General features: G+C 43.2%; 1 pseudogene; it reads left to right on the top strand.

Annotated features, from left to right (window-relative positions):
• LOC147725152 (1-aminocyclopropane-1-carboxylate synthase-like protein 1) overlaps positions 1–25,444 on the top strand; it is a 198,209-nt pseudogene that overhangs the window by 37,724 nt on the left and 135,041 nt on the right.

The raw sequence follows: 25,444 nt of genomic DNA, 5'->3' as shown, positions 1-25,444 counted from the left end.
ACATTGTTACATAGGGACCTGATGACCGTCAAATTGTCAAGTGGGAAAGTGCCACGGTCCCTGGCATCAAGAGACAGGTACCCGTAGTGATGACTGTGCCATCCCAGTGTTGATGTACATGACAACATGTGCATGATGATCCCAATGGTACAAGTGGAAAGGTGATATGTACCACATACTGCCCCATCACACATCACATGTGTCAACAGGTCATCACACATCGATTGTGCAACAAGATCTGATATCCTGTGCTATATCAGTGCCTGGCACACCTAGGGCATGCTCATGTAAGTATGCAATGACCAGAACTTGATAGACATCATTGTGTTAACCCGCACTGCTACATCCCTGCCATGTGTGTGCCTCGTATCACTATTGTAATGCTGCCATACATGAGCGTGTGCAAAGTAACATCCCCCTGCTTTGAGTCCAGCATGTGAAACGCACTGTGTAATATGCACTGTACCCCTGCATTCACATCAGCGTGTGAAATGCACTGTTAAAAGCACATCGTACCCCTCCATTACGTGCTTGAGTGCAGGACGTTTCACTATTGAAATCGTGCCATACGCGAGCAAACCGTACCCCTCCATTAGGTGCGTGTGTGCGGGACGTTTCACTATTGAAATTGTGCCATCCTTGTTTGAGCTATACCCCTCCATTGCGTGCGTGTTTGCGGACGTTTCACTATTGAAATCGTGCCATCCTTGCTTGAGCCATACCCCTCCATTACGTGCGTGTGTGCGGGACATTTCACTATTGAAATCGTGCCATCCGTGTTTAAGCCGTACCCCTCCATTACGTGCGTCTGTGTAGGACGTTTCACTATTGAAATCATGCCATATGCGAGCGAACCGTACCCCTCCATTACAGGTGTGTGTGCTGGACGTTTCACTATTGAAATCGTGCCATCCTTGTTTGAGCCGTACCCCTTCATTGGGTGCGTGTGTACAGGACGTTTCACTATTGAAATCGTGCCAGCCTTGTTTGAGCCGTACCCCTCCATTACGTGCGTGTGTGCGGGACATTTCACTACTGAAATCGTGCCATCCTTGTTTGAGCCGTACCCCTCCAATAGGTGCAGGACATTTCACTATTGAAATCGTGCCATCCTTGTTTGAGCCGTACCCTTCCATTACGTGCGTGTGTGCGGCACGTTTCACTATTGAAATGGTGCCATCCTTTTTTGAGCCGTACCCCGAGATAGCGTGCGTGTATGCGGGACGTTTTACTATTCAAATCGTGCCATCCTTGTTTGAGTCGTACCCCTCCATTACGTGCGTGTGTGCGGGACGTTTCACTATTGAAATCGTGCCATCCTTGTTTGAACCGCACCCCGACATTGCATGAATGTGTGCAGGACATTTCACTATTGAAATCGTGCCATCCTTGTTTGAACCGTACCCCGACATTGCGTGCGTGTGTGCGGGACGTTTTACTATTGAAATCGTGCCATCCTTTTTGAGCCGTACCCCTCCATTATGTGCATGTGTGCGGGACGTTTCACTACTGAAATCGTGCCATCCTTGTTTGAGCCGTACCCCTCCATTATGTGCGGGACATTTCACTATTGAAATCGTGCCATCCTTGTTTGAGCCGTACCCCTCCATTACGTGCGTGTGTGCGGTACGTTTCACTATTGAAATCGTGCCATCCTTGTTTGAGCCGTACCCCGAGATTGTGTGCGTGTGTGCGGGACGTTTTACTATTGAAATCGTGCCATCCTTGTTTGAGCCCTCTGTACTCATGATACTGAAAGCCCCTCAGCAGCACTGATTTAGGGCTGCATGTGGCTGGGAGAGAACACTTGCCTGCCCAACATTGGAGTGGACCACACTGCTGCTGGCTCTGTATTCCCTGCACTCTGATTTTGCTGACCATGGAGAGGGCACCTGCATTCAGTGAGGAGGAGAACCAGGCCCTGCTGGATGCCCTCCTACCAAACTACTGCAAGCTGTATGGGAGACCAGGGGAGCAGGTGAGTGATGACTGCACTACCTTTGACTGTGCACCTGTTGTGTGACTGTCACTACAGCCATTATGTATTTGTGTAACAGACATGCAATGTGGTTTGGCACTGAGTGCCGGGTGTGTACATTGTGGTGTCTCCCATGCAGAGCATGTTGTAGTTAAATTGTGTTTACTCTTTACTTGCATTATGCTAACTGTGACATTCAATGCATACTGATTTACACATTCTGCTGTGCCACACATTGCAGGTTTTCTTGGCATAATTTACTGAGCTGTAATAGTGTTCAACCCAGAGTGACAGCTGAATGTACTCATTGATGTTTTTGGTTTTTGGGGACCTGTGGTGATGTTGTACAAATAGTTTGTTTGAACTCATGGACATTGAAGAGTGTGAATGTTCCTTGTCACCTGGCTGAGTGTGTCTGTGATGTTTTGCACCACAGCCGCATGGGGTATGCAGCGGCTGTAGCCATCTGATGTGACAAGTATGCAGTGTTGTGTGCATGACTTGCACAGTTAGCCCAACACCTGTGGCACATCTTTGTCAAGTCAAAGAATTTATATAGCGCACTACATACCCAGAGGGTCTCAAGGCGCTTAGGAAGGGGAGGAGGATTATTTGTCAAATATCCACGTTTTAAGTTGCTTTCTGAATGCTAGGTGGTTCTGGGTAAGGCGAAGGTAAGTAGGGAGTGAGTTCCATGTTTTAGCAGCCAGGTATGAGAAGGATCTGCCTCCCATGGTGGTCTTGTTGATGCGAGGTACAGTGGCGAGGGCTTGGCTGGAAGAACGTAGTTGGCGGGAGGGGGTGTAGAAGGACAGTCGTGAGTTGAGGCATTCTGGTCCGATGTCGTAGAGTGATTTGTGTGCGTGGGTTAGCAGTCGGAAAGTGATTCTCTTATTGACGGGTAGCCAGTGGAGGTCTTTCAGGTGACCAGAGATGTGTTTGTTGCGCGGGATGTCTAATATGATTCTGGCTGAGGCGTTTTGGATTCGTTGGAGTTTCTTCTGGAGTTTAGCGGTAGTACCTGCGTAGAGGGTGTTTCCGTAGTCCAGTCGGCTCGTTACCAGAGCATGGGTGACTGTTTTCCTGGTTTCGGTGGGGATCCAGCGAAATGTTTTTTTGAGCATGCGAATAATGTTGAAGCAGGATGAGGATACAGCGCTGACTTGTCTGTTCATTGAGAGTGAAGAATCCAGGATGACGCCTAGGTTCCGTGCGTGGTCTGTCGGGATGGGTGCTTTTCCAAGGGCTTCCGGCCACCAAGAGTCGTCCCATGCAGAGGGGGATGTACCTAATATGAGGACTTCTGTTTTATCTGAGTTCAGTTTCAGACGGCTGTGTTTCATCCATTCGGCAACTTCTTTCATTCCTTCGTGTAGGTTAGTTTTGGCGGTGCTGGGGTCATTGGTGAGAGAAAGGATTAGTTGAGTGTCATCCGCGTAAGAGATGATGTTGAGGTTGTGTTGGCGGGCGATGGTCGCGAGGGGGCTCATGTATACGTTGAAGAGGGTGGGGCTGAGTGAGGAACCTTGTGGTACGCCACAGATGACTTCAGTGGCCTCGGACTTGAATGGTGGAAGGCGGACTCTCTGGGTTCTTCCGGTGAGGAACGAGGTGATCCATTCAAGTGCTTTTCCTTGTATTCCGATGTTACTGAGGCGTTGTAAGAGGGTGCTGTGGCAGACTGTGTCGAAGGCTGCAGAGAGGTCGAGGAGGATGAGGGCGACTGTGTCTCCATTGTCCAGTAGAGTTCGAATGTCGTCTGTTGCTGCGATGAGGGCGGTCTCAGTGCTGTGTTTAGCTCGGAAGCCAGATTGTGAGGAGTCGAGGGATTTGTTGGCTTCGAGGAAAGCGGCGAGCTGGTTGTTGACAGTTTTATCGATTACTTTGGCCGGGAATGGAAGGAGCGAGATGGGGCGGTAATTTTTGAGTTTGGTGGGGTCCGCTGTGGGTTTTTTCAGAAGGGCGGTGAGTTCAGCGTGTTTCCAGCTCTCCGGGAAGGTTGCGGAGTTGAAGGAGCAGTTGATGACGTCTCGGAGGTGCGGTGCTATGACGGAGTCTGCTTTGTTGAAGATGTGGTGAGGACATGGGTCTGTGGGGGATCCTGAGTGGATGGAGTTCATCAGGCGGATGGTGTCCTCAGTGGAGATTGGGTTCCAGTCGATAAGGGTGTATGAGGGGGGTGAAGGTCCAGCAGATGGTTGGGTGGGTTGGTCTCCGGGTTGGTTGTCGAAGCTGTTGTGGATGTCTGCAATTTTGTTGTGGAAGAATGAGTGTGACTTGTGCAAAGTGAGGGTTGTATACAATGTTGAGAGTAACAGGCAAGTGATCTGTGCCAGGGTGTGTATGTGTGGACGACTGAGGGTACGTAGTTGTAGTGGGATATGTGACAGCATGTCACGTACTGTCCAACACCCTGCAGTTGCAAATGTTGTACAGTGTGTGCCATGATCAGTGAGTGTGTTGCACCCCTTATGCCATCTGTTGCCTTTCAAAGACATGTTGTGCATTTGTGTTTGCCCACAGGCCAAATTCACATGGACAGCATCCTATGCCCTGTTCACATCATCAATGTAGTGCAAGTGCGTGTCCCTGGGACATAGAGCAGGTGTAGTGATGTAATTTCACTTTTTCTTCCTGACAGGTAACTGCCTATGAGAAGGGGGAGATCTGAATAGACGTTGTCAGGGCTGTCAGGTCTGTGGGGGGCCCTCGCCATTGGATGAACAACATCAGGAAGAGGTGGCAGGAGATCCGGTGCTGGACCCGGCGTATCGCCCGGGTCCAGCTGAAGCTGGAAGCTCCACGCCGGCATGGCGGCAGCCGTCACCTCACCCCCCATGCTTTGGGTCGTGGAAGTGGTCTTTCCAGACCTCTATAGGCAGTTGCAGGACGGACAGCAGCAAGGAGGGGGTAGGTACATGTCTGTTTGTAGTGCAGTGTGGCACATGGTACTTGAGGTGCCCAGAAGCCTGGGAACACTCCCACATATGTGGAGTCCGGTCAGACAGGCTATTTGTGCATTGTAGTTTAAATTCCCCATATTCAGCTGTTGGTCTTTTCCATCCCTTCACCTCCTCCACATGTGTCCCCTGGTTTGTTTGTTTAAAAGTTTGCAGATGTACTTAGACTGCACATTGATTGGCACATCATGTGGGAGGGAGGTCTATGACATGTGTTAGTACCTTGCCTGTGCCACGACCTGTGTACTGTGGTTTGCATTCACATTTGTTTGCACTGATCATGAGTATCAACATAGGAGTGTAATTTTTAAAATGCACACCCTAGCAGCATGCATGACCCATTTTGCGTACTCATACATGATGTACATCATTTGCAAAATATGCATAGTGACAAGATGGTTATTCATGAGACAGGCAGCAATTTCTAGACTCATGGATCTGTGTGCCCACTACAGTCCCCTGCAACAGCCTGGCCTCCTAATAATGTGTGTCATCCAACACTGTGCCCATTCTATGTGGGTTTGCACACTGTCCATGGAAAAAAGATTTGGCTTGTGCATACTCACACTGGGCAGTGCCTGTGTGCCTATTCACAAGGATCTGTTGCTGGTTGTTTGTGACTAATATGGATTGCCAGCCACAGGAGGTGACCTTGGTTTACTTTTTCAAAAGTTGCAACAGAGTTTTTGAGACCCTGATTCAGATTTTGTTTTACTTCTTGAGCTGAATCAATCACATTAATGGAGTGATGGGGGTGTTGTGCAGGAGAGGTATGATTGGCCTGCCTATTTGGCCTTGTCAGTTGTGAGTTGTGGATGTAATTTGTAAGTTAGAGTTATCACCATGCACATCCCCTGTGATGCAGGACAGAGCTGTCATTGGGGGCTTTACAGGCTACGTTGTTTGATACAGAGATGATTGTGCCTCAAACATTTTTGAACCATGTATGTGGTTTTGGTGTGACGCTGTTTTGTATTAGTGCGCACACTACAGTGCTCACATTTCCCATGTGGTTAATGGTGTGTCTACAATGCAGCAATGATTTTGATCTTCACAGTTACAGCCACATTAGCTTAAGCATTGTCCTGATTTGGGAAATGTGGGCCACTTCACATGACAGCCAGTGCGTTTTATGTGCTAGCAACTGCATGATCTGGTAATAGATGCCCCTGTGAGGAGTGACACATTTGAAGTGATATCACAGTGATGAATGTACCTAGGCACTACCAACACTTGTTGAGAGTTGTTAATGTTTGGAATGTGTTCATGTGACAAATTGTGAAGGTTACACTTATGTGTCTGCATTGCAATTTTCTCACAAGGTGGTGCACACCACACAACATGTGCATTGTTTTTGAATATGCAGGCATGTTTTGAATGAGGCCAGTGTTAGTGGTTAATGGTTTGCCTTGATATACATAGACATGTCCCCACAGTGCTCTTGAGTGCTTGAGATTCCTTTGCTGTCTATTGTACAGACTAATGTGTGTCAATCCATCTAGACCTCCGTTGGACCATGTATATGGTATATGGTCCACGCCATTTGTTTCTAAGTGTTTCATCTTGAAGTGTGTCAGCTGTTTCAATGAATGTGTCTAAGTTTGTGGTATGCATTTCCTTGTGAGAGATCTTGCATTCAGGCACATACATGTTATCTTCACAAGATGGCTAATTTAAACAATCAATACATGTTGAATGTGCGAAGTATGTTGAGTCCCAAGATGCCAACAATGTGTGACATTAGTTTTCACCAAAATGTACATACAGTGCTTCTGGGTGTGGTGTCACCTTGGGGAGTGAGGTGTGTTAGTTTGCCCTGAGGGGCAACACAACTGTTTATTTCTTTGTGAACTTGAGGTGGCATTACTTCATTGTATAGATCTGCTCTCCTGTAAACAAACAGAAGCTCATCAGTTTGACTCTCACTCAAGTTGTGGCCTGGTGTGCTCTTTGGATCCTTGTGTCCAAGTAGCATTGTGTCAATACCAACTGTGCAGTACTAGTCTCAAATATGTGCTGATCTATCTGGCTGTTACTCATGATGCATATCATGATTTGCAGTGTGACCAACTGATGTTGTGCTCATGTCTCAGATGTGTACAGTTGACTGATGCATTTTTGTTTCTTCTCCTTGCCAACAGTATCATCAACCGACACAGGAGGAGATGTGAGCACGGACCAGGAGGAGGGACCCAGCCGCAGTGCCACCAGCTTGGAGGAGTTAGAGGGAGCCAATGGCACGGAGGGTGAGGGGAGTTAGGCGTCCGGACCTTTGGAAGGTGACACTTATCATGCGGACGGCTCGGCTTCTGACTCCGCGGGGGAGGGGAATATGCGGTGACAACATCTTTCACCACTGTGTCTGTCCCCACCTCCTCCAGACCCATCTCCACCCTCCCAGTTGCTAGGGTCCCTTATGTCTGTGCTGCCCCCCATGTCTCATTCGTACCCGGCACCGCAGCCCCTGTCCCTGCCTCCCCTGCTGCCTTCAGTGCCGAGTCTGTGGACATACTCCGGCAGATTCAGGATGGTCAGACATCAATGCTGACTGTCCTCCATGGCCAAACTCAGCTACTGACACAGTTGTTGTCATTCATGGAGGGCATGTCAGCTAACATGTCTGACCAACATCGGATTCTATCGTCCATAGACTCCACACTGACGGCAGCAGTTGCCCTCCTGCAGCGGCAAGTTGGCATGGCGGCAGCCGTCACCTCACCCCCACATGCTTTGGGTCGTGGAAGTGGTCTTTCCAGACCTCTATAGGCAGTTGCAGGACGGACAGCAGCAAGGAGGGGGTAGATACATGTCTGTTTGTAGTGCAGTGTGGCACATGGTACTTGAGGTGCCCAGAAGCCTGGGAACACTCCCACATATGTGGAGTCCGGTCAGACAGGCTATTTGTGCATTGAAGTTTAAATTCCCCATATTCAGCTGTTGGTCTTTTCCATCCCTTCACCTCCTCCACATGTGTCCCCTGGTTTGTTTGTTTAAAAGTTTGCAGATGTACTTAGACTGCACATTGATTGGCACATCATGTGGGAGGGAGGTCTATGACATGTGTTAGTACCTTGCCTGTGCCACGACCTGTGTACTGTGTTTTGCATTCACATTTGTTTGCACTGATCATGAGTATCAACATAGGAGTGTAATTTTTAAAATGCACACCCTAGCAGCATGCATGACCCATTTTGCGTACTCATACATGATGTACATCATTTGCAAAATATGCATAGTGACAAGATGGTTATTCATGAGACAGGCAGCAATTTCTAGACTCATGGATCTGTGTGCCCACTACAGTCCCCTGCAACAGCCTGGCCTCCTAATAATGTGTGTCATCCAACACTGTGCCCATTCTATGTGGGTTTTCACACTGTCCATGGAAAAAAGATTTGGCTTGTGCATACTCACACTGGGCAGTGCCTGTGTGCCTATTCACAAGGATCTGTTGCTGGTTGTTTGTGACTAATATGGATTGCCAGCCACAGGAGGTGACCTTGGTTTACTTTTTCAAAAGTTGCAACAGAGTTTTTGAGACCCTGAATAAGATGTTGTTTTACTTCTGGAGCTGAATCAATCACATTAATGGAGTGATGGGGGTGTTGTGCAGGAGAGGTATGATTGGCCTGCCTATTTGGCCTTGTCAGTTGTGAGTTGTGGATGTAATTTGTGAGTTAGAGTTATCACCATGCACATCCCCTATGATGCAGGACAGAGCTGTCATTGGGGGCTTTACAGGCTACGTTGTTTGTTACAGAGATGATTGTACCTCAAACATTTTTGAACCATGTATGTGGTTTTGGTGTGACGCTGTTTTGTATTAGTGCGCACACTACAGTGCTCACATTTCCCATGTGGTTAATGGTGTGTCTACAATGCAGCACTGTGTCTGTCCCCACCTCCTCCAGACCCATCTCCACCCTCCCAGTTGCTAGGGTCCCTTATGTCCGTGCTGCCCCCCATGTCTCATTCGCACCCGGCACCGCAGCCCCTGTCCCTGCCTCCCCTGCTGCCTTCAGTGCCGAGTCTGTGGACATACTCCGGCAGATTCAGGATGGTCAGACATCAATGCTGACTGTCCTCCATGGCCAAACTCAGCTACTGACACAGTTGTTGTCATTCATGGGGGCATGTCAGCTAACATGTCTGACCAACATCGGATTCTATCGTCCATAGACTCCACACTGACGGCAGCAGTTGCCCTCCTGCAGAGGCAAGTTCCCCCCACTCCTTCAGATCCATCCACATCCCCCTCTCCCATACCTGTCCACAGAACACGCAGACACACAAGATCACGCACACCAACAGAGCCACCCAGCACACCACCACGGAAGTATAGGCGCAGCTCTCAAGGCACCCAATCTCAGGGGGATGCAGGCACACCCACAGGGACTGGGGTAAGATGGCAGGCATGCAGCCACAGACATAGTCCGCAAGACTCAGAGCCCTCTACCTCCACTCCTATTGTGTCCACGGGTGTAGGTAGTGGTCTGGCTTAACTGGCAGCAGTGTGCATTTCCACCTATGGCGCTGCACAAGCCACTGAGGAGGATTCCCCCCTGCACCCACAACACCTACCCTTCCCTCTACTGTCCCTGCGGTGCCGGTCACTGACCCAGATGATGCCCCCCATGGGTCCACAGACCTTTGACTCCGTCATGTGCAGGCATGTTTGGGGGTGACAACCTCCCCAACGTGCCACCAAACACAAACCTTTTTGTGGACTGGCCATTGGCCTTCTTTGAGCCGGGACTCATTTATAAACTAATTTTCCTTTTGGAGCTGAATAAAGCATTTTATTTTTTATTCTAAACTATTGCATTTCAGGGACTTGCTTTAGGTGCTGTGTGCCTAGGAGTTGGTGTCATGGTAATGTTTTGGTATTGTGAAAGATGTCTATTTTCTGATGGTAATGATGTGGACCATGGTATCTATGTGCCATCACAATGTAGCAGCAAATTATCTTTATTTGTGTGTGTTCAGTTTGCCTACTGATATTGTCAAAAAGGGTGGCCCTTCCTCAGTGACATATGAGATCTTCACTATAGACAGTTGCACAATTGTACTGGTGACTTTTGTGCTGATTTCCTATTTATTTGGACATTCACTTCAGCAATGGCCATGCCTGCTGAAAAATGAGTTCTGCTCATTAGTCTGTGCCATCCATGCTACTCACTGTACTTGTGTTTGTAGTATGTAGTATTGCCTTCATGGACACCATCAGCCTTTATCACACTACGCAGATGTATGATCACAGCCTTACCGTTATGTTTGGATTTTTTATGCAGGGTATTTGTGAACACAACTCACAATTTAGTGCTTTGTATCTAAGGGGTTTCAACCCTGTACCTTCCATGAGAGAGTACATGTTTCACCACCTGGACATTCATATCTGGTCCTGGATGTGCATTACAGTGTGTTTTTCCTTTTTGCTCTATTTGTTTGGTGGACTGTTACATGACTATACACTATTCAGTCATGATGGGAGGGTATGTAGGGTGCCTGCAAACTCCATGGGTGGATTTGAATGTGGGATCTGACATCACACCCACATGTGGTGTGTCACGCAGTGTCTGACAGAAATCCATCCTCCGTGTAGTGGGACAATGCTGTAAGTGATGTGTTGCTGTGCAATTATCAGGACTGTCACAGGTTAGGGATATAAACATACACCCATGTACTTGTTGTGTGATGATGATAATGCCCACCCCTATAACTGGGCACTGCTGTGAGTCCTGTGTACTCACCCCTCTTATGTGTGGGCACTTCTGGGAGTCATATCCACCCACCCCTCTTATGTCTGGGCACTGCTGGGAGTCATATCCACCCACCCCTCTTATGTCTGGGTACTGCTGGGAGTCATATCCACACACACCTCAGATGTGACGCACCGTACCCCAACATTCATGTGGTGTGTGCGGGTTGTATCACTGTTGCAATGGTGATATACGTGAGCGTGTAACGCACCATACCCCAAAATTCATGGCATGTGTGCGGGTCATATCACTGTTGCAATGGTGATATACCCAAGCGTGTGACGCACCGTACAAGTATACTTCCGTTGTTAAGGTCCGTTGTACTCACCGTCTGCGCCGTTGTCGGTTTCTGTGCACCAGGTCATAGGCGTACAGGACTGGGATGACACGGTCGATGGGGTTCATGACGTGTATGTCGTGTACCGGGGTGCGGTTCGGGCTGTACTCTCCTTTTACGGCAGTTTTCAGCTCCCGTAGCAATAGGGTCATATGGAGTGTTGCCAAGATGAATCGTACTTGCTGGGATGGAAACTGCTGCCTATTTACATAGGGATGGCGCGTAGAGCATGACCCGGATATGTATTGTATGGATTTGTTTTCGTATGGTGTTTGGTACGATTCGTATGTGAATATGCTTTGGGTTAGGATTGTGCTTCATTGTACGTACAGGGACGTTGTAGGTGTACGAATCACACTGGAAAAAAGGTGTGAACGGTGAATCGTAGGGGATTTTAACGAATTGGAATCGGCCCCTCAGTGTGATTCTAGACAAAAAAAATGAGACCATGCATTTTACCAAAACACATTTACTACTCTAAAACGGTTAAGTGACTGTACACATTCCATGTATATAACTACTACATTTCACTGGACAACCCTGATTCATTTTGCAAATACATATTCAATTTGCTACATTATTTTTGCCAACATTACATCCAAAAAGTGACACAATAGAACAACAAAGAGGCGCAAGGGGCTTGTAAATGTATGCAGCAATGTATGTATACTGATTAGGGAATTGTTAAGAGGGAGGAATGATGAGAGAGGGAGGATTAGGAGGACAGAGAAGGGAGTATAAAAAGAAGGGGGAGTATAAGGAGACAGAGAAGACAATGAGGTAAAAGGGGGAAATATGAGGACAAGGGGGACCATGAGGACAAGGAGCACTATGAGGGGAGAGAAGTGAGAATAAGGAAAGAGGGGTAATAACAGAAGAGAGGGGACAGTATAAGCAGAGAGAGGTAGACTGTGATGAGTGAGGGGGGAGATTATGGAAAAAGGGGCAAGTATAATTCCTTAATGTACATAGACGCTCAGTGTGATTCTAGAGAAAAAATATGAGACCATACATTTTACAAAAACACATTTACTGCACTAAAACGTTTAAGTAACTACACAAATTCCATGTATATAACTACTACATTTCAGTGCACAACCCTGACTCATTTTGCAAATAAATTTCGAATTTGCTGCATTATTTTTGCCAACATTACATCAAAAAAGTGACACAATAGAACAACAAAGAGGCGCAAGGGGCTTGTAAATCTGCCCAAGAGTGTATGCAACAGTGTATGTATACTGACTGGGGTATGTTAAGAGGGAGGTATATCAGAAGAGAGGGGACAGTATAAGCAGAGAGAGGTAGACTGCGAGGAAAGAGGGGGAGATTATGGAAAAAGGAGCAAATATAATTCTCCAGTTTTCCAGTTCATTACACAGATGTGTCAACTATGGAATGTACTAGTTGTCACAAGCAGATACGGGAGTAGCAGCAGACAGACAGAATTTGTCTATATCAGCTCCCCTGTAGCATAGGGGGGTACAAAGATACATAGGAGTCCACAGATGGATAGAAAACCAGTCCTGGGGATGGCAAGTATATCTCTGATTTCCAGTTCATTACACAGATGTCTCAACTATGGAATGTATTAGTCATCACAAGCAGATACGGAAGGAGTAGCAGACAGAAAGAACCTGTCTATATCAGCTTCTCCATGACATAGGGGGGTACACAGAAACATGGGGGTCCACAGAAAGATGGAACAGCAGCCCTGGGGGTAGCAAGTATATCTCTGCTTACCAGTTCATTACAGAGATGTATCAACTATGTAATGTACTAGTTGTCACAAGCAGATATGAGAACAGCAGCAGATAGACAGAACATGTCTATATCAGCTCTCCTGTGATATAGGGGGTATACAGATATATAGGGGTCCTCAGATGGATAGAACACCAGCCATAGAGGGTGGTAAGTATATCTATGCTTCCCAGTTCATTACACAGATGTATCAACTATGGAATGTACTAGTCATCACAAGCAGATATGGGAGCAACAGCAGACAGACAGAACCTTTCTATATAACTTCCCCGGTGACATAGGGGGGTACACACATACATAGGGATCTAGAAATGGATAGAACACCAGCCCTGAGGGGTGGCAAGTATATCTCTGCTTTCAGTTCATTACATGGATGTGTCAATTATGGAATGTACTAGTTGTCACAAGTAGATACAGGCGCAACAGCAGACAGAGAGACAACTGGTCTATATTAGCTCCCCGTGACATAGATAGGTACACAGATACATAGGCGTTCTCAGATAAATAGAACACCAGCCCCTGGGGGGAAGAAAGTATATTTCTGCATCTCAGTTTATTGGAGATGTATGAACTATAGAATGTACTAGCAGATACAGCAGCAACAGCAGACAGACAGAACCTTTTTATATCAACTCCTCTGTGATATTGGGGGGTACACAGATACATAGGGGTACAGAGATGGATATAACACCAGCCCTGGGGGCTGGCAAGTATATCTCTGCTTCCAAGTTCATTACACAGACGTCTCAACTATGGAATGGACTAGTCATCACAATTAGATACAGGAGCAGCATTAGAAAGACAGAACATGTCTATATACGCTCCCCCGTGACATAGGAGGTTACACAGATACATAGGGGTCCACAGATGGATAGAACACCAGCCCTGGAGGTGGCAAGTATATCTCTGCAACCCAGTTCATTACACAGATGTCTCAACTATGGAATGTACTAGTTGTCACAAGCAGATATTGGAGCAGCAGCAGACAGACTGAATCTGTCTGTATCAGCTCCGTTACATAGAGGGGTAGATAGATACATAGGGGTTCACGGATGGATGGGGTACAGATACATAGGGGTCTACAGATAGATAGAACAAGAGCCTTGGACGGTGGCAACTATATCTCTGTTTCACAGTTCATTACACAGATGTCTCAACTATGGATTGTAGTAGTCGTCACAAGCAGAAACTGGAAGATCAGCAGACAAACAAAACCTGTCTGTATCAGCTCATCTGTGACATAGGGGAGGATACAGATATATAGGGTCCACAGATGGATAGAACAGCAGCAGTGGGGGGTGGCAAATATATCTCTGCTTCCCAGTTCATTACACCTATGTTTCAACTATGGAATGTACTAATTATCACAAGCAGATACGGGAGCATTAGCAGACAAGCAGAACCTGTCTATATCAGCTCACCCGTGACATATGGGGGTACACATATACATAGGGGTCCACAGATGGATGGGTTACACAGATACATAGGGGTCTACAGATGGATAGAACAGCAGCCCTGGGGGGTGGCAAGTATATCTCTGCTTCACAGTTCATTACACTGTTGTCTCAACTATGGAATGTACTAGTTATCACAAGCAGATACGGGAGGAACAGCAGCAGACAGACATAACCTGTCTATATCAGCTCCCCCATGAAATAGGGGGGGATACAGATATACAGGGGTCCAGAGATGGATAGAACAGCAGCATTGGTGGTGGCACATATATCTCTGCTTCCCAGTTCATTACACCGATGTCTCAACTATGGAATGTACTAATTATCAGAATCAGATACAGGAGCAGCAGCAGACAGACAGAACCTATCTATATCAGCTCCTCCGTGACATAGGGGGGTACACAGATACATAGGGGTCCACAGATGGATGTGGTACACAGATACATATGGGTCTACAGATGGATAGAACAGCAGCTATGTGGGGTGGCAGGTATATTTCTGCTTCGCAGTTCATTACATTGATGTCTCAACTACGGAATGTACTAGTTATCACAAGCAGATACAGGAGCAACAGCAGACAGACAGAACCTGTCTATATTAGCTCCCCCCTGACATAGGGGGGTACATAGATACATAGGGGTTTACAGATGGATGGGGTACACAGATACATAAGGGTCCACAGATGGATAGAACACCAGTCCTTTTTTAAGTGTGGTGGAAAGATCTACTGACTGTTCACCATTAGTGTGGTGATGACCTTTAAATGAAATTATTGCTATAGTAAAAAAAGGTGAGATGTGCAAAAGGTGTACCATATTTGCTTTGAAAAATAATGAAGAAGGAAATACTGTCAGTAAAATATTGCATGGTAAATCGTTCAACAACAAGCAAAAGTGAGGTGGATGATAACATTCCTGTTTGTTTTAGATGTGGTTATGAAGGTCACTTCACAAATGACATAAGGTGTCCTGCTATAAAATCAAAATGGAGCTGTTGTGGTAAAATTGGTAATTTTATTAAAGCTTGCAGAAGAAAAATTAATAGAGAAAACAAGAAAGTTGTAGAGTGCATCGAAGACAAAAACGTCAATGATGAAGAGAACAGTGAACCTTCAAGTGATGATGGATGATGGTATGATGGTATGCTAAGCATAGAGGAAATGTGTGTGTCTGAGAATGTTGTTTTAAATGTATATACAAAATCTAAGAAAATAACCGTATGTGAGATAAGTTTTGGTGGCGTACATTTACGAATTGTACCTGATTCAGGTTCACCTTACACAATTATACAACGTACTGTTTGGGAAGATTAATTTGCTAATGTCATTCATAAAAAAACTAGAATTTCCTGAAATTCAACCAGTAACTTTCATAGGAGAAAAATTCCCTATGCTGGGGTGTGCACAAGAAGTTTTTAAGTTCAAAGACAGAATTGCTCTTGGTAAATTGTATGTGGCAGAAAAAGGACCATCAGTCTTAGGTTGGATAGACCAAGGAGAACTTGAAATTATCTTCAATACAAAGATTGAGGATCAAGTATTGTTATTGGATAAAGGTAACAAGTATTTATTTAATTACATCATTAAACAATTTCCCACAGTTTTTTCAGGTGAAGTTGGGAAACTTAATGGTTTTGTCCGCAAAATTGTGCTAAAAAATAATGCATTTCCTGTCAGTCACAAACCCAGGAATATTCCCATAAGTGTGAGGGAAGGAGTAATGGCAGAATTGGATGCTTTAGAGAAAATAGGGATAATTGAACCTGTGGAGAGTGCTGAATGGTTGGCTCCCTTGGTCATAGCATGCAAACCGGATCGCTGTTTACATCTATGTATTTATATGAGAGATCTTAACAAAAATATTATTGTTGATATGTTTTCTTTAAGAAGGATAGATGAATTACTGTCATAACCCAATGGTATCAAATGGTTCTCACTTATAGATTTAATGTCTGCTTACCATCAGATAAAATTACATGAGAGCAGTAAGAATTTACCAGCATTTTATGACTCCATTTGGGTGTTACCGCTTTGTTAGAATGCCTTTCGATCTTACTTCAGCAGCTTACGTGTTTCAAAGACTAATTCACAAACTGCTTAAAAACCAAAATGGAGTAACCTATTTTCAAGATGACATTTTAATTATGAGTCGTGATAAAAATTAACATGATGATCGCCTCAAAGGTAAACTGGCAGAGAGAGGTTTGACAGCAGAATTGAAAAAGTGTAAATTTGTGATGAAATTAGTCACTTACCTAGGCCATGAAGTTGGTGAAGATGGAATTTCACCTAAAAATTTTTTGCTCATGGCAATTAGCAACGCTTAAGCTCCTAAGTCAAAGGATGAAGTGAGGTCTTTTCTTGGCTTAGCTGAGTTTTATTCCAAATTTGTGCAACATTTTGCATCTATAATGTATAATTTAAGACGACTTCTTAAAGTCAAGCAAGGTATTTTTTGGAACAATGAACTCCAAAATGACTTTGGGAAAATAAAGCATGATCTAGTTTCTGCAGTTCCCTTGCAAGGATATGATAGTTTTGCCCATAGCATCATTACTACTGCTGCAAGTGGCAAGAGTGTAGGTGATGTTTTATGACAAGTTAATAGAAAAGGTGATGAAGAAACAATTGCATTTGCATCTCGCTCCCTATCTCCAGTGGAGGAAAAATTCTCAGTGATAGAGAGGGAGATAATAGCTACGGTATTGGCCATAGTGAAATTGCAACAGTTTGCTTGGGGCACTAAATTTACTTTGCACATGGACCTAAACCCTTAAGTGTTGACTGCTGAAGGAATACTCAAAGCTACTTCCAGAATAGCCATAATGAGTTTAAAGTTGTTAGATTTTACATATGAAGTTGAATATTTACCTGGTAAGAGGAATGAAGTGGCTGACTATCTCAGTAGATCTCGTCTACCTCTCAATGAAGCAGAGTAAAATAATTGGAATTATTTCATTGTAGCAGCTATATATGATACAGCATGTGCCATTTACAAAGAGGAATGGGACACAGAATATTTACATGATAATAGTTTGAGTGATAATTGTAACTTTTTTTTAAAAGGGTGGCCTAATAAAAATGGTTTGCAAGGCGATTTAAGAGCAATGTGCGAAATCAAAGACAAATTATTCATTGATAATGGTAATTATATATGTAGAGGTGAAAGGATTGTTGTTCCTCAAAAACTACGCTCCAGAATTTAGGAAAGTATTCACGAAGGCCATTTGGCCATTATCAAATTAAAAAATAAGATAAAAATGTCATATTAGTGGCCTGGCATTGACGAAAACACAGAAACCTTTGTCAAACAATGTTCCAGTTGTAAAGATTCAGACAAAACACAACGTGTATTTAGACCTACTTTACGTACCAGAGTCATTCCTGATAACCCTTGGAAAGATTTAAGCATGGATTGATTAGGACCTATTGAGGATGGCATGGGTAATGTTAAACACATTCTTGTTGTCATTGACAATTATTCTAAATGGCCAGAAATTGAAATTACATAACATTTTGGCAAGAAGTTATTTGTTTTTTAGAAAAAAAAATTCATCTGTGAAGGCATTCCTAAAAGTATTCTTAGTGATAATAGGCCACAATTTTCATCAGACAAATTCCTACATTTTTCAAAAAGAAAAGGCATTTGTGAAAGGAAAACTGCAGTCTACAATCCAACATGGAATTGCATAGTAGAACCTTTGAATAGAGTAATCATGGGTAGTGTACAAGCTTCTTTAAGTGCTGGTAAAGAATGGGAAAAATAATTGTTCAGCACTATGTGGGCTTATAGTATCACACACACTGGAACAGGTTAAAGTCCTTTTAGGATCTTAAGGGGCAGATAACCTTTTATGAAAGACAATGTTTCATGGAAGTCTAGGAAAGTGTGTGGGAAATGGTCACCTGCTGTGGTCCGCTCAAATTTAAGGACGATGCATGAGTCTTACAAAGCCTATTTTGATAAGAAACATAACACTAAAGATGATGACTTAAAATTTGGTGATTGGGTTAAGGTAAAACTTGGATCCAAAGTGAAAAAAGGGAAAAGCTAATATTCTGCTCTGTTACAAGTTAATGATTCCTTTTCAAAATCTGCTAAATTAAGTGATGATAAAATTTGGCATCAAAATAGAATGGTAAAATGTGACAACGATCATATCAGTAATTATTCTAGAACTAGATGTATAGAAAATTCCTCGTTTATGACTTGGATGTGGGATGATGTTACAGATGTAAGGTTAAAACACCCTTCTTTAAAACCTATTTGTGTTCATAAAGAGCAGTGTTCGATTATAGTGCACAATCTTCTAACAGTTCTAATAATGTAACACATTCTAGCAGATTGGTGAATTTGCCAGTGAAATATAGAAGTTATGGTATGTAAACATTTTTTTTTGGAAGAGGATAGGGTGTTTGCACTCTTTCTTTAACTTTTATATATTCTTATGACTTCATAACACATGCTTATGCAATTGTACATTTCTTCTCCCTATTGTTATTACTATCTATTCAATTTATTTTCTATTTTGTTCTTATTTAGATTTAATATAAAGGGGAAAGATGTGGTGTCCTTACTGTGGATATTTCCAGTGTCATAGTAACTTGTAGAATACTACATAGTAGGATTCTAGAATTGTAGTAGGGAGGCAGTTAGAGAGGAGTTGCTGGAGTAAGAACATTGTACCTGCTTGCTTCTAATAAAATTATATCTTGACTTTAACTCTGATCCACGATTCATCTTTACAGGAGAAACCCTGAATATTAAATCCCTGTCAATTGCTGGAAGTGGGAGTTCCAATGTATCGTCTGTCCAGAAAGTTTTGGACCGCAGCCAACATACACATTTGTCGGCACCTGGCCCTGCCCCATGCAGGAATTGGTGGGAGAAGTACTCCTATCTAGGCCTTGATTAACTTCCTTTCCATGTGGGAAGACAATTGGATCAACTCTAGATTTGGTAGGGTTGTAGGGGACTTCTTAATGAGGAAAATGTTTTATCCACGGAGAAAAAACTATTTGCCTTGTACAGGACACTCCATTACCACTGTGTGGAGTTCTCCAGATATCATTTCCAGGCATACAACTGGGATAGTTTAATTTTGACATATGTGAACAAAAGCGAAAATAGAATCTTGGTAAATAGGCATATGGAGTCTAGTGTGTGAAACTAGGAGATTTAGATTGCGCTCCCTCCTTCGTAACCGACCACTTTATGTGATCCTGGTCAAATAATTTTATCTCCTTCTGCTTCATTTTCCTCTGTCAACAAGGCTGAATACTGATGTAAAGTGGGATTTTGCAAATACAGTAGGCAAGAATTGCTCCCCTAGGAAGGTTCTTGTGAAATAAATGTAAATAATATTTCTAGCACCAACATATCAATATATCTAATAGTTAATGGTAAATACATTAAAGATGTTTAAAACTGATACACGAAAAGTGGAGACAATGAAAATCTTTTTTGATGATATTAAAAAAAGGTTCATATACAACAAACAGTAATGAATAATGTTTCCATGTTTCCATCTTAGACTATAAGAGTTTAAAGTGTCTTCATTTGCTGATCGTTTGGTTTATTAATTGTCTGTTGTCCATTGGCGGTTGATACCATGGTTCTCTTTAGCATCCTTTAGAGCTCAGTTTGTCAGCTAATCTGGGATAACGATCTGTCAGACTCACACCTGTTTTTTTTTGTTTTTTAATTTCCTTGCAGTGTAAGGGAAGAGGTGGCCGGCTTCCTGACATATTATTGCAAGGCGCCTGTTCCCCTGAATGCGGAAAATGTGAGTCATTTGTTAAGTCTCCATTCAGATAGTTTCCCAGGAGTCCTTGAAGTTTTACGTGCGCTCCCTCCTTTCATCTTATCTAATATTTCTTTAAAGTCTCACTTGTGTGATGTTTTTCAAATTCATACTGAGTATTGTCAGCAAAGCTCTTGTAAAACCTTGATTACTTCACACCCAATTGTTGTGAATGAATGAATTACTACTTTCCCACCACAAAGGAACTTGTAATATCCATGATCTTCTGTCTACCTTAGGATCAGTGTTGCAGCACCATTCTGTCTCACACTTCAGTCTTCTGATTACACAACACCGGAGTGAGGTGCCCTAGTATTTAAAATGCTTAGAAACTGGGGGACATATTAGCAATAACTTGCGAAAATTGTCGCAAACCACCCTTAGCGCAATTTTTTAGATCGCCTCCTATTGCTGGATTTTATCGCAGAGATAACGCAGTATTACCAACATTCATCTCCACAGCGATAAAAAAAATCCAGCAATAGCGGCAAAACCCGTCTATAATGTGAGATTTCCAGCATTAAAATCCTATCGCTGTGGAAAATCTCGCTAATAGGCAGGTGGGGACTTACCCATAGAATCAACCTCCCATTGACTATTATGGCTAAGTCAGGTTTTTACACACCAGAGCCACTACTAGTGCAAAGGTACTAAGTACAACTATTTCTAGTTCGTGAGTGCAGGCATCTCACAAAAAGTGAAGGACTGGTCTCACACACCACCTGGTGTCATGCTTCATCATTGACCAGCCCTCGCCCTCTAAAAACTTGGTTTGATAGAGGGCGGGCATACACCTGATGACAGGGATCCACTTCTAAACTAAGTGGGGGCCAAAAATAAAGAAAAAGTGAGTTAAAAATCCATTGCAGATGTCACATTAATTTTAAAATTGCTGGTATCTGTATGGTGTCTTAAAATCGTGGTCGTGTGTTGGGGATATAATAGTCCCCCAACCAATGTCAAAGGGACAACATGTTTCTGCCTGGTGGCCCAATTGGGTCCGTGGCATTCATCAGGACCTATATATATATATGTAACTAAGGGCTCCACTCTCACCGAACTACGGTAGGAGGAATTCCATTATGTGGGATGATGGGACACACTCCACTGCAAGATGGCCTTGGTTTCTAAAGCCTGAAATGAGACATGAACATTTTTTTTTGTAGAAAACCATGTGTAGAAAACCATTGAACAAAGCAACCAAATTGCCTTGTATACAGAACACTAAATGTGATAGGCTATTGGTGCACACAAATGGTGAGTCATACATTTAGGACAATGTATTTGTCTTTGCTTACCCTATAAGAGGAGCTAAGTGCCCCATAGGAGGGTGAGGGGATGGGACCCCTTTGGTCCAGAGCTAGACTGGGAATTTCAAAAAATGAGGAGAAGAAGAGAGAAAAGAACATACTCTGTAATTATATAGTTCCAATAAAAAGAACAAAAGTTCTTACTGTTATAGCCAGTACCTGAAAAAGAAAGAAAACACATTGTTTCCCACATTCACACTCTTACTGTATTTAGATCTGCTCTTCACTGCTCCACCTGTATGCGTCCTTGTTATGGTTACTGTCTCTTTAATGGAACACTGTGTACTTTACATCATTGATGGAATGATTACATTCTAAACACTCAATGCCTTCATCTTCCTCCGGATTGACTATTACTTTTTGCGAAAATCGGCAATTTCACAATAAAATATGAAATATTCCTTAACTGCTATCATGCAAGGATTACTGGATTGTTTGCGCGAATATTTCTGAAAACAGGTAACTTTCACTTGATTTTGTTTACCTGTTCAACAGTTACAGTTGCTTCTCGAGACTTTGTTTTACTTTGAAACCAGCTCCGCGTGTGGCATCACGTGTAGCTTACCAGTTTCTTCAGCGCGTTCCCTGGCTTCTCTGACATCTTCATTCTAAGAGCGGCTCCTGTACGCGACATGACGCTGGAAACGCGATACGACACTGGAAATGACCAAAGGAACTCTGATCTTTGACGCCTAACGCAGGCAACGTGCAACGTCCCATTTTGGATCACCGTTACCTTAGCAACCAACAACGCAATTTCGATTGGAAACACGCCGATGCGCACGGCAGCGCATTTTGTATCTCATAGTAACTGATCACGCCGATGCGCACGGCAGCACATTTTGGGATTGCCACGGTAACTAATCACGCGGATGTGCATGACAGCGCATTGATGCTTCCTTAATAATTAGCCTTAATTTACAACGTCTGGGAAGTGAAACTCTTCATGATTTTGTGTGGGATGTGAGTTATTATTTTTCTCTCTCTTCTAATTCTGATTTGATTTCATTTCACTTATTACAACAATATGGCTACTACTTCCAGCATGTCACAACCCCCACCATTTCTTTCTGAGGAAGGGGAACCTATACCTTCTTGGAGGAGATGGTGAAATCTTTTTGATTCGTAATTGGTGGCGATTGGGGGGAAACATTTTCTGCCGCTAGAAAGCAGGCAATTTTATTGCATAATTTAGGAGTTGAAGGTAGGCACACATATGATAGCATGGATACCATACCAGTAGGTGGAGCTGATGGGGAACCTTCAGATATCTTTGAAATGTCTATGTCTATGTTGGAAAGTTATTTTGGCCCTAAAATGAATGTTGTCTTAGAACGCCATTGATTCTTCACTTGTGTGCAAGGTCCTGTTGAACGTGTAGGTACTTATGTAGCTGTTCTAAAAACTCTTGCAAGCACGTGTGATTTTGGAGAATTATCAGAATCACTTGTGAGAGATCAGTTATGTGAGGTGCACGAACAGCACAAGAGTCCAAGAAAAATTGTTATCCAAAAACCCTACCCTGAAAGAGGCTATGGCTATTGTTGAAGGTACGGAGAATACTTCCACTTGGGTTAAAGAGATTAGAAAAAAATAAAGAGGAAGCGAATCACACTTTGTTTGACGTAAAAAAGAAAAATCAAGATGTAGTACATAGACTGGAAGAAGAGGAATTTTTGGAAGATGCTTCTGATGGTATTGCCAAAGTTTCAGTTAATTCAAGAAACAAACTGTCTCAAAAGAACTCATTAGCTCGGAAAAGTTCTCAAGAAAGTCGTCCCTCTTTTACTAAAGAGTCTGTTTTACCTAAAGAACGAGATTTTCGTCAACAACACTCATATACTAATCAGAGAATGCGTTGTTTCAGATGTGGTAGTTTTCTCACACTTCGAATTTTCCGAATTATTTTCCAAGAGATAGCATTTGCAATAATTGTGGGGGTAAAGGTCACTATGCTAGTGTTTGTAGGTCTAAAAAAAAGAAAGAGTCTAATGAAAATATGTCTGACATTGTACGCACTGTGGTTATGTCAAATGTAAAAGATATTGGAGAGAGTATTGATTCTGAACGAATTACTATGCCATTCTGTGATATAGGTATATATTTAAACTTATGGCAGATTCTGGATCTCCATTTACTTTGATAGGAAACAAAATTTGGGATCAGGTTGTTGGTCTAGAAAATTTTCCACTTTTACTTCCAGACATTGCTCCTCTAAGCTATGGTCGGTCAAAAATAGATATTTTAGGGTACACAGTAGCTAAGATTTATTTCCGGGGTAAAGAAATTACTGGCAAAGTTTATGTAGCTGTTAGAGGAGATAATCTTCTTGGATGGAAATTTGGAAACATCAACATGATTTTGGAATAATTCTAAATCCTTGTGCTAAAACTCCTCATGATCAAGTCATGCTTATGGAAGACTTACTTTCTTCTACTTTTCCTGATGGAGTTAGCAGTGTGTCTCAATCTGACAAAATATTTTCGAAATATCCTAAAGTGTTCTCGGATACACTGGGATGTTTAAAGGGATTTGAGCACAAGATTATTCTTAAGAGTTCAGCAAAACCCTGTGTACATAAAGTTTGGAAAGTTCCGAATATGATGGTTGAGCCTTTGAAACTGGAGATTGAGAAATTATTGAAATTGGGAGTAATAGAAGAGATTGAGTCTTCAGAATAGTTGAGTCTGATAGTTTTAGCACCCAAGGATGGTGGTAAAGCGGTGAGAATGTGTGTGGACTTGAGTGGTTTAAATGAATGTATTTGGGTTGATCGGCAGCCCCTGCCGAATATTTCTGAACCAATCAGTATCTTGAAAGGAGCAAATATTTTTAGTGTTCTAGTTCTCTCTTCTGCATACCGCCAAATTGTTTTACATTAAGAGTCCAGACATTTAACATCTTTTGTAACATCCCTTGGTGCTTATCAGTTCTTAAGAATGCCCTTTGGGTTGGCCTCGGCTGCTGCTTGCTTTCAAAGGGTGATGAAAATGGTTCTAGGAGAGCTACGGAATGTGATGTTATCTGATAGGGGACTCACAGTTAAGAAAGAGAAATGCAGAATTGGTTTGGATTCAGTCACTTATCTTGGGCATGTAATTTCTGGGAAAGGGATACAACCGAAGTTAGAATTGGCTGAGAGTATTGTTAAGGCACCGGCTCCAGAAGATAAACACCAGGCTAAGTCTTTTTTGGGCATGGCGGAATTTTATTCCAAATTTGCCAAAGGTTTTGCAAGCATTGTAGAGCCTATAAGAACTCTTTTGAAAAAGGGTGTACGGTTCACTTGGTCTAGTGATTGTGAGGAAGCATTCCGTTTAATAAAGACTGAGATTGGCAAGATGCCCACTTTGGGTCATTTTGATTCTAAATTAAAAACTAGTGTCACTACCGATGCCAGCCTTAAAGGTTTTGGCGCGGTACTTTCTCAGATTGTAAATGGAGAGGAAGTTGTGGTGGCTTTTGCTTCAAGAGCTTTGAAGGATGCAGAATTGAATTACTCTTGCATTGAGAGAGAAGCGTTGGCTGTATTTTGGTCGATACATCATTTTAAATTCTTTTTATGGGGCATTCCGTTTGTTGTGAGGTCTGATCATCACCCTCTTGTTCAGATATTTTCGTGCCATCAAAGTGATCATATGACACCTAGATTGAAGAGATGGAGTGAAGGACTACAAGTGTTTCATTTTATTGTACAGTACATTTCTGGCCAAAATAACAAGCCTGCAGACTGTTTATCTAGGTTGCCGATTGAAAGAGATGGTTTTTCAGGTAGCTTAGAATGTGTAAATTGGGTACTGGAATATCTTTGTCTAAGGATGAATGGTTAAGTTGTGTTGTGAATGATGTTGTTTTTCAATCTTTAAGGGATGTCATCAGAAATGGTTGGCCTAGGTATGATCAACTGGATAATGAATTAAAGCCATATTGGACGGTTAGAAATGATTTGACGTTATGTCAGGAAAACTTATTGAGAGGGGACAGACTGGTACCTCCAGGTGATTTGCGAAAGAAAGTTGTCAATTTGGCTCATGAGGGCCATCTGGGGAGGAATCTCACTAAGGCTCGGATCAGAGGGAGATA

The sequence above is a fragment of the Lissotriton vulgaris genome, chromosome 4_1, assembly GCF_964263255.1.
Source record: "Lissotriton vulgaris chromosome 4_1, aLisVul1.2, whole genome shotgun sequence".
Classification (NCBI taxonomy): Eukaryota; Metazoa; Chordata; class Amphibia; order Caudata; family Salamandridae; genus Lissotriton; species Lissotriton vulgaris.
This window is presented reverse-complemented; position numbering and strand designations above follow the sequence as displayed.